The sequence below is a fragment of the Nannobrachium achirus genome (genome assembly GCF_963921795.1).
Source record: "Nannobrachium achirus genome assembly, chromosome: 17".
Taxonomy (NCBI): Eukaryota; Metazoa; Chordata; class Actinopteri; order Myctophiformes; family Myctophidae; genus Nannobrachium; species Nannobrachium achirus.
Genome location: NC_137824.1, coordinates 6,219,819 through 6,231,353, shown reverse-complemented (window position 1 = coordinate 6,231,353; position 11,535 = coordinate 6,219,819).

Sequence of the window (11,535 nt, the reverse complement as noted above, 5' to 3'; positions counted from 1 at the left end):
TTTTAAAGCAGCCAGAATAACCTTTCTGACTTTTGGTTGGGGTCTTTCCTCACCGGGGACCCCCCAGACAGACCCCTGAGCCTATCTCAGTAATCGCTCTGCTCCTGCTCCAGAACAATGGTAAATTATATCATAATTGAAGTATAGAAGTTGTTGTAGCTGGGATTCTGGAAACAGAAATGAGTAGTAGCAAATAACAGGGGTCTTCCACAGGGGGTCCGGGACCCCTGGGGGGTCCTCATAGTTACTACAGGGGGTCCGCCAAATCTTTATGGGATCTTTTTTTTTTTTTTTTTTTTTACATTTGAAACTTGAATGTTTTTAGGTATCCTGGGTTATGTATTGTACTTTGCAGGGATTGCAATGATTAAGGTATTGCAACTTCTTACTTTGGGCGTGCAGAACAACGTGTCTATTTATTGCACTGCACTACCCACTGACAACACAACACGCACACCTCTTTTTATTGTCACCCCAAAACCCTCACCCTATCCAAGAGCCCATGGTCAATTATGCCCAAAGAGATTCACTACAATACAGTAATTTCAGACATGCAGGATCTATTCGTCTTCATCATCATCATCTTCAATGTCCAACCTAATAGTGTTGACACAGTCTCCACCATAGCATTGAGTGAAAAGCAGGTTATTTGACTAGCTGCAACGTCCCTTGCAAACTGCTTTTCAGTCACAATATGAGCTCAAGTACTGCCTTTGGAGCAGGGAGGGCAAGACACCTGACTGGAACATACCCTCAACTCTCTGAATTCCATCTATTTTCTTCAATTGGTGGGCAATTTGACAGGTATGATTTATCCCTCATTGTAACGTAGTTGGCACAGAGGATATGTGGTAACAGTGCAGCACAAGTTGGAGGTAGCATCTGAGTTCCCATCTGAGTAATTGCAGGGTGGACCTTTTCACCAAAATTGCTTTCTTTCACCTTAGAAATATTGCAAGAATTAGACCTCCTTATCTGTCATTGGATGATGCAAAAACATTGATCCATGCTTTTGTCTTCTCCAGACTAGACTATTGCAATGCACTTTTTTCTGGCCTACCAAAGAAAACTACAGATCGACTTCAACTAGTCCAAAATGCAGCAGCCAGGGTGGTAACTAAAACTAAGATGAGAGAACACATCACTCCAGTTTTAGCCTTGTTACACTGGCTCCCAGTTGGTTTTAGGATTGATTTTAAAATTTATTTATAAAGTTTATAAATCTCTTAATGGTCTGGCACCGTCGTACCTCGTCGACTGCCTGTCTAGATATGAACCAAACCACCCCCTCAGGCCTTCTACTGCAGGTCTGCTCATTGTACCCTCAATGACTTATAAGAAATATGTTGAAGCGGCTTTCTGTTTCTATGGGCCGACAGCCTGGAATAAACTTCCAGAACACCTAAGACAGGCACCCTCTGTGGATAGTTTTATTTTTACACTCTTGCTTTTGGGTGATTTTAAATATATGTGCCTGATATATTTTATGTCCACCCTGTCTGTATAATGTTTTTATTATAGAGCTCTTATTGACAGACTCGTGTGCAGACACACAAGGGAGGGAGAGAAGGAAAAATGCGGTTCATGGTCATCACCATCAGGCTTCAAGTTGGCATTGACCCATGTACTTTGGAGATTCCAACAAATGTTCTTCCCCAGTCAGCAACAGGTAGATTGTGTAGGCCAAGGAACCCTTGACATTTGTGACATCCTATAACTTGACCTCGCTCGAATATATCTATATTCTTTTTTTTTTACCTGTTGCAAATTTCAGAGAAGTAACAGCAGGAGGACATCAGTGTCGGGTGACCAAACACATATCTCGCAAAGCACCATAAGCAGTAGAGGCAAGGACTTGAGTAATCAGGGCCTATTCATGTGTGTGCACTTCCTCAAAATCATGTCCCTTGATGAATGTATTGTATTGCCTAACACAAAAAAAATGTATAAATAATACTGAGAATACTAATAAACCATCAGTATACATAAAAACGGACCCCCTGGGGTCCCGGACCCCCTGTGGAAGACCCCTGGTATTTGCTACTGCTCCTTTTTGTTTTCAAAGCCCAGCTACAACAACTTCTATGCTTCAATTATGATCTGATTTAACATTGTTCTGGAGCAGGAGCAGAGCGATTACTGAGATAGGCTCAGGGGTCTGTCTGGGGGGTCCCAGGTGAGGAAAGACCCCAACCAAAAGTCAGAAAGGTTATTCTGGCTGCTTTAAAAGTGTAATAAATGAACTCAGGATGTTTTAAAACCTAAAAAACAACTCTAATATTATGAAAATTGGACATTAACTGGCTGGCGTACTGTTCTGGGTGGTCCCAAAAGTGATAACCCGCAGAAATGGGGTGGGGGTCCGGAATATTTTACACCCATTTGATTCCTTGACCCAGAAAACATAGTATTGGCATGTTTAATTAAGTGTCTAGGTTGTCTAGAAGCCAAGATAGCACAAATGATGTATTTTATGTCGGCCATTTTGAACGTCCAAAATGGCAGCTTTGCAGGTTTCTGTGCAAATGCAAACAAAGATTTTGGATTCCCCGTGCTCTGAAGATTCCAAAAATGTATAGTTTTACTAATCCCCACAAATTTTGAACGAAAATACATAGTGAACCTGACTAAGTATGCTGTACATGGCATTCTTACAGATCTAGTGATCGTATAGTGGATTTTATATAGTTTGCACAAATAAAACAAAATACAACAAAACTGTTCTCTTCAATAAATACAGAAAACATGAAAATACATGTACAGTAGTATCTTTTTACCATGAACTGTTACCGTTTTTTATAATATTTTATCTTATTTATCAAATCACATGAAATGAAACATTTGCTTAATGAAATGACAAGACTCTTAAACAACATACCTGCATTCATAAAATGTGGGCACATGAGACAGTATGTCAGTATGGGTAGGCTACATGTGGACCAAAGCACTGTCTGGAAAGACAACAACATATTCTGTCAACTAGTTGCACTGGAACGTTTTTTACAAGTGACAAAACACACAAGAAATGAATGACTGACCCAACAAAAACGTCACAGAATTAGTCTAATGTAGTTAGCTTTAAGGCAGTTAGCCCAGATTAACTTGTAAGTGCTTTTTAATATAGTTTATATATTCGTTTTGTCCACAGACAAGAGACACATTACCTCTCATGAAATCCTCCATTGCAGTGAGGATTACCCACAATCCCTTGCTACTATGAAGCTTGGTGCAGGAATGTTGGACAGTAGGAGGCGTAGTCTCCCCATTTAGTGGGATTTTAACTACAACCTTTTGGACTATGTCACACATGTATGCTACTGTAGATTCGTTCCCCCATTCAACACACGCAGTTACAAATACAAACAGGAGACATCTCACTGAGATCTATATAAAATAACGGATTGCCGACGCATTTGCCGTTGATAATTGCGACTTGCGACGATATAGCCTATGTGTATGTCCACTGTTTGTGTTGGTTAATGTTCTTGGTGCTTCGTGGTATCTCAACTGCAGGGCTGGGGAACACAATTCTGCCTAATCGTCCTCTTTTAAAAACAGATATATAAAACAAACAGGCTTTGCTTTTATATTTGATTTGCAGCCGTGACTGCATACTAAAATCTGTCTCAAGTTGTTGTGTTGAAAGACACAGCTCAGCCGTGAGACTCTGTCTCTGACCAATCAGTATCAGCAGCGTGTATACGTCACTGATTTGGCCTCACTTGGCATAGGGGTACTAAAACGGCTCCACTCGAGAGTGGAGCCGTTTTGGTACCCCGTTAAGTACCACTTTCACACCACTCTACCCAGTTACCCATTATAACAGGTCTGACTCTAAAAGCCCGCAAGTTGCAACATTTGCAACTTTCACTTCGATGCACGAATAGCAGTGCGACTCGAGGGAGTGAAGGCAGTCAGTCAACGAGAGAGACAGAGAGAGGGAGCAAGCCAGGGAGAGAGGTGTTTCCTCCAGAATTAAAATCGACAAAAATATAAAACAAAAACAAACCCAGAATCTATAAGCGTTCTGCTTGTGCTTGTAGTAGGCCCTATGTCATCTTTATATGTCTTCTTGCATAATGTCAGTTAAATGTTGAAACATGCTGAACTTATGAAGTATATTGGAAATGCTCCTATTAGACTGAATTCTGAAAAGGTCCAGGAAGGATTTGAGGGAAAGATGAATGAAAACAGCAGTAGAGTTGTGTCCATTTATTGGCAGAGAATAAGCTGGTATCCAAGAGGCAACATTGTTAGAGTGCTGGAGTCAAACTCCCAGCTCAAACGAACAGCCTTCCAGCTTGTGGCTGGCTTTTCTCTCCTGAGATACATTTTGTTATACCTTAAGTACAGTTCAGTTCAAACAAAGAGGAGGGATCAATCTATCTTTAGGTTCTGCGGGAGGTAGGCACGGCTGATGACCTGCTCTATTCCCAAACCTCAAATCACTATTTTAACCAAGCAAATGTAATCTCTAAGTAATGTCTACTTTAATATTCAATGTGTGTATGTCTCATGTATATACATCTAAACCCTTAAAAACATGTGTTTGCATCTCATCATTTAATTTAAGGTTGGCTTACTTTAATTAAAGTAAGCCAACCTTAAATTCTATAGGTACCATGTTTAAGAATTACTGTATGTAAAAAGACAGGGTCTGATATCCAATCAGGAATTCAAATCAGTGCCGACACCTAATGCGAGCTTCAAAGACCTTCTGTTCAACAAGGTGATAACAGGATTTAAACACAGTTGAAATGTAAACACACTTAGAATTTGGGGCACAGACAGCCAGCTGTCAGTCTGCTAGCTCAAACTTACGCTTAAATCATAATACTTTATATGGGGCTTTTAAGCTGTGACATCATTTTGTAGGCAGAGGAGAACTCTGCCCCCAGAGCATTTTCTGTCCCTCGCTATTTCAACAGATCCGAGACAAAAATAACGACTAAAGTAATTCTAACACTTTCCTTTCAACAACAAAGAGAAGAAAAATGTGTAAATAGTAAAAAGATTCACAGAAACTGGGGGCAGAAATTCTCCTCTGCCTACAAAATGATGTCATACTTAACAGCCCCATTATGATGAATAATTATGCATTATTGGTCTGATCAGTTACCTCACATTCATTGTAAAATTGTACCACTGTAGCCTACTATTGGCTTTGGCTAACTGTAAATAAAGTAGGCCCCACACATTAATTTGTGTTTCATCTTGACCTATCGTTTTCCTGATGATATCTGCCTATGTTCTGTATGAAACTGTACCTTTTCCTAAGCAAACTTCTAATAAATTTCAATCAATCAACCAATTACATTGTTGTGTCAGTAGATGTCGCTGTAACACCACAAACGCAGAACACTCAATTCAGTTCAAAGGAGCTTTATTGGCATGAGAAAACATACGTTTACATTGCCAAAGCAAGTTTCAAAACATAAAAACAGTTGAAAATGGGGAACATAGGCCTATATACAGTTGGAGGGGGTACAGCAATGTGTAAACAGAGATATGTCACTACAGTATAGAGGGAGGGAGAGTGCCAAAGTGCTTTTTGGAACAAATAGCAGCATAATGGCATTTCTTTTTTCTCATTATGATTTCAATAGAAACTAGAAAAGAAAATTTCTAAGAAATTTTAAGTCTGCCTGCAGCTCGCTAAGTCTGTGCAACCTTGTGTAGCGGTTGGTGTTAGTGTTTCGTTTTGAGAGGGTCGTTCCCCCTGAAAAACACGTTTTGGCATGAAACGGTTACGTTTTGCGCGTTTGTGGTGCCCCCTATGGTTCGAAGTGGAAATGCTTTTGGGTATATGTTCAGTATAGCGCCCCCCACTTGTGGTTAAAATTTGGTGTTGACTGGATGTTTCGTTTGTGATTTATGGCTACTTCTTACAAAACGGGCTCCTCCCGCTAACTTTGGAACCCTGTTACGGAAGAACGGTATGGACTATCAAAATATCGTTTAAATATGTTTATCGCATGAGTCCATAGATTGTGTGTATCGATTTTTGTGACATTTGGAAAAAATATGTAGGAAAAGGAGCAAAAAGTGTGTTTTGAAGAAAATTCAAAATGGCGGAGAATCTATCCTGACGCAAATGGGCATGGCCTATATGAGGAGATGCGTCATGACCCAAGGAATCCAGGGAAAAAGGAATTTTAATTTTCCGACCCACGGTTCAAGAGTTACAGGCCGAAAGGTAAAGTGGACTGTTATAGCGCCACCATGAGGCCAACTGACGAAATTATTTTTTATTTAATCCTTGATATCATTATAAATCTCCTCTCCAAGTTTTGAAACTGTAGCCCCTATGGTTTGCGAGAAAAAAAATATTGAATGTGAGTTTTTGCGATTCCCATTATAAGTCAATGGGTAAAATTAATTCACTAATAAATTAATATCAATTAAACGATACAACTTTTCTCTTAGAAAAGTAATAGCAACCTATTCCCGGCCGAGCCGCACGTTTTGATGTATATATTGCGTGGGTGGTGTAAATTGTGCGGCAGTTATTACGAGCAGAAATTTGCAAGAACATGACCTACTGACTTAAGTATGGCGGATTACAATAAGTGTTTTGCCATTGCATGGCAGGCACACTTAATGAAGCACTCCGAGTCCCTACCGCGACCTGGCGTTTGTCAACAATATATATATATATATATATATATATATATATAAATACTTTATAAAGGTTAAGGATGTCCATAATTACAACACCAGAGGCAGCACTCTGTTTGTTTAGACTTAGGCCTACCAGTGAACTGTATCGTCATGAAACTGTACCTTTTCCTATGCAAACTTCTAATAAAGTCTTCAATCAATCAATCTAAGCTGGAACACAAAATTGTGCGACTGCGATGGCGGTCCATCCGTGCCGTGGAACAAAATATTTTGAGATGGGGATCCACGGCCAAACACAAATCATTTGCGGATCCTATTCCCCACGGATAGGGACATTCTACAAATGTCTTCTAAATCTCAACAGTTTTCTTGCCTCAGGCTCGTTGGTAAACGCCTCCCTACCTCCGGTTCAGCCAATCACAAGCCTTTGCGGGCGGGTCTTGCCTTTCCCCACGCGCCTTTCCAACACAGAGGAGGTTTCCATACCAACCTCACCAGTGTGATCCGGTTTAGAGCCCGCCCTCCATATCCGGCAGTTTGTACGTCATTCACACATACACACCATTTCCATATCCGGTATTAGACGCAGACAGGATCAACAACCTGACGGTCTAACACTCGGTGGGTGTAGAAATAAGTTGGATGAAACCGAAAGTAAACTTTTATTCCAGAAGCAACGTTTAATAGCAAGTTAACTCTTCACGGAGGAGCAGGAAGAGACAAGATGGCGGCTCGCTCTGTCTCTCATCGTTTCTTCCAAGTCACTCTGTGGACTCTGAAGTCATGGATGGTGGTTTATCTCTACATGGTTTGGATCGACTGTTACAACGCTGCTGTTACAGGTTGGTATTGGTAAAGATAGTTTCGGAATGGAGACCAGCTCCCATAGAACCGCACCCTCTGCTGTATGTAGAGTGACCATAGGCCTACGCCCTCTTTTACCCGGACATGTCCTCTTTTAGGGGGCTGTTCGGTCTGTCCGGAGGGGTTTTATGAATTCCTTCAAATGTCCGGGGTTTCGCGCATATCACAGTTAAAGCACGGGCATTTACAATGCACTTTCAATGGTTTGTTTGGAAACACACTGGGAGAGGCGCCTATGTGAAGTGAGCAGGAATAGCGTTAGCAGGAATAAGGCTTCCGGCGCCGATCTCTTCAGAATAAGAGTCCCCCTAAAGCCATTGAAAAACGTTGAAAACGGATAATTTTGCCATAATATGGACGTTAAAAATATAGATTAGGTATATTCTAACCCAGTAAGCATTTTGAGGTGTATTAGTTGCCTAATAGTCGTGTTTTTATCTTCTACACCACGCGTTGAAAATCAGTGTTGTAAAGGTCTAGATTTGATATTTTTGACTAGTTGTTTAGTCGGCTATATTTACACGGGTTGCTACATATACCACTATTAGTCGGATACAAAAAGTCTACATTTCGCCGTTAGCGGCCGTCGAAAGTAGTGAAAAGTAGGGCGACGGTGGGATTCGATCCACTAATCTCTGACACTCAAGTCGGCGACGCTATCCACTCAGCCATCAATGCTGATATGATAGTATAGACTTTCTGGCCGTATTAAAAGGTGACATTGCCCACCTGTGTTCATTTTAGTGTAGTGCACATTGTTGAGGAAACTAAATGTTAGCGTGTGTGTGTGTGTGTGTGTGTGTGTGTGTGTGTGTGTGTGTGTGTGTGTGTGTGTGTGTGTGCGCGTGCGCGTGTGTGTGTGTGTGTGTGTGTACGCCCCGGACTCATTTTTGAAGCTTGTGATTGGCTGAACCGGACGTAGGGAGCGCTCCGTTGTAGTCACTTGGACCGCGCGAGGTGCACCAAAACCCAATTATCATGGCGTTTATCGTGCGCTTGCCCAGGCCGTAAATATAACGATTGCATTTACCACGGCTTCGTAACTCGCGCGGCGCTCCGCCGGCCGCTTGCAATGTCGTGGACAATAACTGAAAACGAGCGCTCTTTGCCGTTTCCATCCATCTTTCCCAGTTGGATCCATAATCACGCGGCACTGCACTGTCTGACTGACAGACGAGGAGTTCATTTCATCGTATATTTTTGTTTTAAAGACTTTATATTGACATTGGTTTAAAAAAAGGCGTTGAAAAGCCGGCTATACAACGACTACACCCAGACAAATAGCTTAATGATCGGATGGCTATTGGAATCATTTTACACCAATATTTCGAGATCAGTTCTGCAACGTGGAGTTGTTTTTTTAAAGAAATGTTTATTGAAATATGGATTAAATCTAATTGTCTAAATTCGGTGTAAATATAAACGTTGATACGGCGACTATAATTAGTTGGCTAAATCTCGGCTAGATCTAAACTATACTTAATAATGATCAACGGATATTATAATTATGTTAGTCCAATATTAGGAGATCAGTTAAGCACCTTACTGTTGTTTTTTTTAATAAATTGTTATCGAATCATGGAATAAATTGCAAAGTATATTTTCGGTGTGAATATAACCGGAATCTAGCCGGGTGAAATTAAGGCTAAAAAAAAACTAGTCGTGTAAAAAACGACTATTGCTCAGTGGGAAACGAACATACAAAATGCTAATTAGGTTTTTGTGTAAAAAAAGAAGGTTTTAATAACATAAAAACATGATAAATGGATAAATGCTGTTCACTGGGGTGCATAGCCTTTACAAATTTGTCTCTGGACAGCAGACGGCTCTTTGCGTCGGCACTTTGAAAACACGCACGCGTTCGGGGAGATGAATGCCAGAAAAGTCGACCTCTTTCAAAGTCGACCCCAAACTCGTTTCCCAACGGGTCTGAGGCCTTAGCTAGATGCAGAATAGACAAAAATCAAATATTTGCTTCTGGGGGTCCCTGGAACTAAATATTTTGTGATGGGGGTCCGTAGCCAAATACATATCATTCTGGGGGTCCTTCACATGACAAAGTTTGAGAAACACAGATGGCCACATAAGTTTTTTTCAGAAAATTGTTATGATTTAGAAGACATTTGTAGAATGTGCCTATAAGTGGTTAAGGACCCCCAAAATGTATTTTTGGCCGTGGACCCCCATCTCAAAATAGTTTGTTCCACGGATGGACCCCTATTGCTAACCTTTTTGTTCCAGGGACCCCCAGAAGCACAGATTTGATTTTAGTCAAATCTGTGGCTAATTTTAGCCACAGACCCGTTGGGAAAAGAGTCTGGGTCGACTTTGAAAGAGGTCAACTTATTTGGCTACCGGGGAGACCTCCTCTATCACACCACACTCTTCGCTAAGCAGGAAAGGTGTAAAATCTAATTCTGTTGGCTTTCCAGTGCAGCCACTCGCTCAAAAAGTGCAGTTTTTACTTGGCAAAGGCAAACGGCTGGGAGTAGGGATAATATGTGGGAATGAGAAAGTGAGTATTTATTGATGGAAATTAAAACGACTTGCAAAAAATGTTTCATGTGTTTGTCCTATCTTGGAATACTCCTCTGGAGTTTGGGATTCAGGTAACTTAAAGGTGTAAGTGTGCATGAGAGGGATATTAGATATTTTCTGGGAGTTTACACATTTGCTCATATATCTGCTTTAATGGTGACATGGGATGGATGCCGTGTGAAGTTAGGTGGAAGATTAATATGATAAACCTGTGGAACAGAATGCTTGACCTGCCAGATGACAGAATGGCAAGTAGGATTTTCAGGTGGGATATTGTAGGAGGGTCACTCCTATTAAAATGTGTATGAATGTGAAAAATGTGTTGTGTGTGATCTATCTATGAGCCAGCGATCTCTGTGTGCACTGTTTTGCTTGGGAATATTGCCACTTCGTATTGAATCAGGACGGTAAACTGGAACAGAATTAAATCAAAGACTATGTGGCTAGTGGAGGATGAGACCCACTTTCTATTGTACTGCCCATTTTATCATGATTTCAGAAAACACTTGACATTTTCTGACATCTGGCCACGCTTTTTTATACAGATCTCCGGCTTAGCAGAGAATAAAATAATACAGACAAGGTCCAAACTCCTGAGGAGTAATCCAATATAGGACAAACACATGAAACAGGTTAAGATTTTCCTTTTAATTTCCTAACATCAATTATAACTAGGGGTGTCTTCTAAAAAGACACCCCTATCGTCGTTTTACGCGTCGTTTTAAGCCCCGGGAATCGACGCCAATTGTTTGAGTCGAAGCGAAAATATATATTTTTTTATATCACCAGTTAGCCTACTACTGCCAGTACTGCGGTGCACTGCTGGACTGGTGTGGTGTCATGTACTTCCAATGAGAAGTAGCAATTGGCGAACAGTTATTTATTGTCTCGCACCAGCGTCGGGTTGAAAGTGAGACGGAACGGCCAGAACGGTTCAGACCGCCGCTTCGTTAAAACATTCAGAGCCGGGACAGTGTTCCGTTAAGAGGAGGAAGCACGCTGTCAAAATCCCATATTAAATAACCTGCCACAGCACAAACGCGCGTCCACGAAGTAGTAAACAATCTTCTAAAGTCAAATTAACATACACAAGTGTAGGCTACAAGTTACATTTTCTAATTAAAGTGCTTCTGAATTGTTCCAGTGTTGTAATCCATGATGAATGATTGTGTTTCGCTGTGTTTGCGTCCATGACATGTCCACACTGCTGGCTCAAGCGGGAGCTGTGCCTCCACCTGTTTATGATCCTTTTCTGAAATGAATCCGTTCTCGACACTGACTCATTACTCTGTCAGTGCTCTGTGTCCCGCGACTGCGGACTGGATCCCATCGTTCATTTAAAAGAGCCGTTCAAGAGAGCGGAATCGTTCGCGAATGTCTCATCTCTACTGCACGCTGCAGAGAGACGGGGCAGAGTTGAAACAGCGGAGATGTTTTATTTGTTTTAACGGTGTGTTATAACTCTATGGTTGTACACTGCTATGCAGATAACATTTGTGCTCGCGCACCGAT